We start from the raw sequence: 6,015 nt of genomic DNA on the forward strand, positions 1-6,015 counted from the left end.
TGGGATGACTTTCTTACTTATATTTAAAACAATGCGAGGGTCGGCACTCATGCCTTCAGCCGTTATGATGAAGCCCAGGAAGGATACAGTAGTAGTAGCAAAATCACATTTAGCCATGTTTAGAAACAACTTATGCTGCCTCAGGTTTGTCAATACTCCTTCCAAGTGAACTAGGTGGTCTTCTAGAGTGCGGCTATAAATCAATATGTCATCGAAGTAGGCCACGCAGCAGTACTTCAAAAAGGGCTGTAATACTTCGTTAATCAACCTCATAAAAGTGGCCGGGGCGTTGCACAAACCAAATGGCATCACTTTCCACTCGTATAGCCCTTCTCGCGTTTTAAACGCTGTTTTCCACTCGTCGCCGGGTCGTAGTCGGATCTGGTGATATCCGCTACGTAGATCGATTTTAGAGAATAATGTCGCACCCGCCAATTTTTCTATCATTTCTTCCATTCGGGGCATTGGAAAACGAAACTTCACCGTAATTTTATTAATTGCTCTACTGTCAACACACATCCGCCAGGTCCCATCTTTCTTGGGGACTAAAAGAGCAGGCACCGCGCATGGGCTCAAACTGTGTTGTATCAGTTGCTTATCCAACAATTCGTCTACGATTTGCTGCAGTATTAAGTTCTCTCCGGGACTGAGCCGATAGTGTGGTAAATTAGGAAGTGACGCACCTGGTATAAAATCAATTTGATGTTGAATTGATCGTAATGGTGGTAATTCGGCTGGCAAACTATCTGTGCAGATATCTGTGAATTGGCTGAGTAGATCTCGCACGGCAGATGGCCAAGCCTTGCTGCCATTTTCAGGTGTGCATTCCTTAACAATCGGAGCCATCATAGTGGCCGCCTCCCTCCAAGCATTTAATAATGCCTTTGAGGATACAGCGAACAGGGCATTATTCTTCTCTTGTGTTGTAGCTTCGGAATTGGTCTGTTGCGGTACTAAACGCAGTCGGCGACCCTTCCAATCCATAGAGTAAGTATTAGCTCGGCAATCATAAACTGCTCCCATATCGTATTGCCAAGGTCTTCCCAAGATGATGTGGCACACGTCCATGTCAAATACATCACAAAGAACCTCATTGGCATAGTGCTTGCCGATAGAAAAGGAGACTTTACATAGATCGGTCACTGCCATTTCTACTCCTTTTTTGACCCAGCTGATTTTATACGGGTTGGGATTCTTTGTGGTCTTCAATTTTAAAGCTTGCACCACAGCACTTGAAACCACGTTTTCTGTTCAGCCGCTATCAATCAATAGATCACAGACATTTCCCCCGATTGTACATTTGGTCCTGAATAAAGCATTTCGCTGCGATGAACAAGGTTGTCTCGGGGCCACCAATAACTTTTGCATCACACAGATAAGGGGTTCACCAACATCGCCTTCAACATCTTCCAAGTGTTGCTCCTGTCCTTGACTATGCTCGCTACCTTCTTCTTCATCAGCTTCGATCAATTGCAACTGCGGACGTGAAGGGCATTCATTGGACTTATGGCCTACTTGGAAGCATCGGAAGCATTTAATACTTGCATTCTTTGCATATGGGTTATCCTTCACAGTCGTCTTGCCACGTCCAAACGTTCGAGTTTCATTAGTGCGTCCTGATGCATTTGCGGCTCCGGAAACTTCAGCTGGAATTGCGGCAATCTTCCCATTTGGATCAGCACTCCTATGACTACTTATAGTCTGCTCCAGAGCTGGTGTTGTTCTCTTGAACGGATAATTGCGATTGTGGCGGAGTGCTTGCATTTCAACCTTCAATGCATAATTAACAGCTTGCGATAACGACCACACCGAATTCAGCTCCAATTTGTCCTGAATAGAGTCTTTCAGACCACCGATGTATCGAGCTACTAATTGATTGGCCGTCTCGTTCAGATTGTTCCTGGCACTCAAACGATAAAATTCTTCAGTATAATCGTTAACAGAGCGGTTACCTTGGCGGCAATGTTGATATTGTTGGTAAAGCATTTGTTCATAATCAGTCGGGAGATAGTGCCCCCGCAAGAGCTGCTTCATTCTCCTCCAACTCCTCACGGCTCCCCGACCTTCCCTTCTCCTTGATTGCAAAATCTGCTGCCACCAAGCACTGGCTCCGGCCTTAAGCCTACACGCCACGTACCGCACTTGTTTGATTGGCTCAATCTCCATATACTCGAAGAAAGTTTCAACTGACCTCTCCCAATCTAAATAATCTTCTATATGCAACTTTCCATCAAAAAAGGGTATGTCCATCTTAACTCGGAACTCACCGTGCGATCGATTCGTTTCTCTGGGACGCCTCCGCCTAAAATGCTGTATTTCTTCTCCTGAGTCCGAGAGTTCCGAATTTTGAACTCCGTTGATTTCCAAATCCGAATCAGATGACTCCTCCTCCTGGACTTCCCGCTGTCGTCCCCGGTTGATGTCAAGACCTTGCCGAGCTGTCGGAGCATTCCTGTTGAGAGCCAGCCGGTCCAAACGAACAGTAATTGCTCTCAGCTCTTGGCGTATCTCCTCATAGAACCGATTAACCTCCATTTCCAGCTCCTCTGTTCGACGCCCCAACCCTCGGTGCGCCGTCCAAAGAGCCTCTAGGCTGTTGTCACCGCCGGGAGCCACCCGCCTGCTGCTTTCGGCCATCTAGCTCTGATACCAAATACTGATGTAGGATCGCTGTAGATTGCACAAGCAAGACGGAGGAAGCAATAGAACAGTAAAAGCTTGCAAGGAGCGAAGCTTGTTTGTAAATTGATAAGTGTAAAACTGAGCTTCCCTCAGCCAACATTGGCAGATAACGCCATGGCCTAAGGACTAAAACAGCAAAACAAGCAAAAAGTAATAAGAAGTGCTAAGGTATTAAAATAGTACTACTCAGTGCAAGTGGCACCTTCCTCTAACTAACTAAAGCAGTAAAAGGATAAATTGTTCCATAGAACCAGATAAGCATTAAGTAATAATGCTCCGCATCACTCGTTGGCCGATAGGAACATTCCGTTACGTATGATTCACATTCGATGCTCTCAAACTACTCGAAAAAGATATGTATAGGACCTCGAACGGTGTTGTTGCTATTGTCTACCTCTTATAAGTAGTAGTTTTATAACATCAGAGCCCTTGAGAAATATTAAGTGCTGTTTTAAATTTATTAATTATAATATTCTGTTTTGTGGCCTTTTAAAAAATAAATTATGTGCTGTTATGAGTTGGTTCAATATTGTTCACTTGCCTGAGCAGTTGAGCTGGACTATTATAGAAGAGCCTGTTGTGAGCTCGTTAGACAACGGTTATATTCCTTGGTTATCTATTATATAAATAGAGGCTGAGATAACGAAAAAGGAGCGCAGATAAACTTAGGAATCCATGGTTCAAGAAGATATTTTTGGGGTTTGATCTCTGACTTTTTTCTTCTGTAAAGAACTCCCATAAATAGGAATATAGACTGCACTCGACTCAAATACTAATTGAATGAACTCAAATTCACTTTTAAGATGGGATCAAATTTGATTGTTGGGATAGTTTGGATTATTTATTGACACCTCTAGTGAATCATATACTTTTAGGACAAATTTTAAGGGTATTTGTTGCGTCCAGGAGTATTCGCGGCGGTAGAGAAATATAAAGTTTAATGTCTTAGCGTTATACGAAAATCTGGCACGCAATCAGATAAGAGAGAGGGTCTAACATTTATGAGACGCCAAGATTTTTACGTGGAAACCCTTGAAAAGGGGGAAAAACCGCGGGGTCTAGCCCAGTTCGAATGAATCCACTAGTATAGCTATTGATTACAAATGAGACCCTTCATTGGGAGAAGGCCTTAGCTTGATGTACATTTTATAGAGTACATTACATGATGTGAATACAAATAGTCACTATTGACGTGTTCGTTTGGTCGGGAGGACCATAGTCTGGTGACGGAGGTCAGAAGGACTATAGTCTACGGGCGACATAAGCCAGGAGGGCCATAGTCAACTAGTGACAGAGGTCGGAAGGACTGTAGTCGGTGGGCGACGTAAGTCAGAAGGACCGTAGTCAGCGGGCGACGGAGGTCGGAAGGACTATAGTTGGTGGGCGATGTAAGTCAGAAGGACCATAGTCGGCGAGCGACGGAGATCGGAAAGACTGTAGTCGGCGAGCGACGAAAGTCAGGAGGACCGTAGTCGGCGAGCGATGGAGGTCGGAAAGACTGTAGTCGGCGGGCAACGTAAGTCAGAAGGACCGTTGTCGGCTGGCGACGGAGGTCGGAAGGACTATTGTCTGATGACGAAGGTCAGAAGGATGGCATCATGTAGAAGTCCAACAATGAAAATAAATCCATCTTCAGATAAATGTCCAGCAAAAGTTCGATAACCAGTAAAATTACGGCATCGGGTAGAAACTTGACGATGAGTGAAGGTCTGGCGTCGGGTAGAAGTCCGACATTTGTTGGTGGCCGAGGAGAACTCCAGTATCACTTGGGCGGAGTTTTGGCGTTAGGGGGGAACTCTGCCGTTACTTGGGCAGAATTTCAGCGTCCCCTGGAAGTTAGATAGAATTCTGGCATCCCGTGGAAGTCGAGCAGAATTCCGGTGTCTCGTGGAAGTCAGGCAGAATTCCGGCGTCATTTGGAGTTCGAGGGGAACTCCGGCGGTGGTCGAGGAGGAGTCTCTTCCCTCCTATTCTTCTCTTCTCCTCTTCTTCTTGCTTGGATCTTGGATCCCCTCTCAAGGGAAATGAAGGTTCTATTTATAAATATTTTTTAGTGGCAAGGTCTGTAAATAGGAGGATCAAGGACAAATGTGGAGTGGTTCGATCGACGGCCGATATTGAATCCCTTGATTGTGAACCGTTTGTTAGACATTTAAAGGTCTTAATGATATCAGAATTTGGCAATCTTGGGCTCGTTGGATTCGTCTCGTCGAGCCGCTCGATTCGACTATAAGCTCGTCATGTTTGGATATCGTTTGGTAACTCAAATTGTGATTCGAACCTTCTGAATGTGCTTCAGGTAGTCGATTCGGACCCATTTGGGCTTGGATTAAGTCAAATTTGGTGTCGTTGGGTTCGTATTTTCGAGACGCTCAGTTTAACTGTAAGTTTACTGAAATTGGAATTCAAGTGATCCTGGATTTAATTTTTGAAGCTTCCGGCTTGATTTTGCCTCTAGATTCGTGCCCGATCAAGATAATTTTTGCATGATATATCAGTATTCAAACTTCTTTTTTAATAACTTCTAGTTGAGATAAATATTTCAATTAGATAAATTTAATGATATAAAAATTCTTTAATTGAAATCCAAATCAACCTAATTCAAGCATTTGATATGTTGTTGAAAATTTCAAGATAATGTTTGAAGGACCAAATGATAATTGAATTGTACCTATTTATATTCAAAATGGACATTTCGATAAAAGAAATCTAACGAGCTCAAGATCATTCATTTTTAATTTCATTAAGACATTTAAATACCTAAGAAGTGATATAGGATCAACATAATCAACAAAGTTGTTCAATAGAATGTTTGGATATTTTGGTCAAATTAATCAAAATGCCACATAAAAAAAAAACTTCAAATATATCCTTATTTTTCATATAAAATGTGTTTGAAATTAGATAGCTTAGATAACAAAAGAATCCTACAACTCTGCTCGTCCATCTATATTGACAATCATTGTTGGCAACCTTGGTTGTATGTCCGTCATCGCCCAATTGCCAACGCCTAATTGGTATCATTAGACCATCATCAAATTGATATTCTTTATTGGTTATTGATCCAATACCAATATTTGTCGTCTCTCACTTCTTCTAAAGTATTTTCCTATAGAAGTAGGGCTGCAAGCGAATCAAACATTCGACGAACTACTCGTTGTTCGGTTCGATTAAAGCTAGTTTGTGATCGTTTAATTAGCTAAATAAACAAACTTGAACAATATTATAAATACTCGATTCTTAAATAAACAAACTTGAACACTAATGCGTTCGGCTCATTTATGTTCGTGAACAACATCATTTGAAGTTCGTGAACAAGCTCGATAAGAAGCT

This window comes from Dendrobium catenatum, unplaced genomic scaffold (genome assembly GCF_001605985.2).
Source record: "Dendrobium catenatum unplaced genomic scaffold, ASM160598v2 fragScaff_scaffold_716, whole genome shotgun sequence".
NCBI lineage: Eukaryota > Viridiplantae > Streptophyta > Magnoliopsida > Asparagales > Orchidaceae > Dendrobium > Dendrobium catenatum.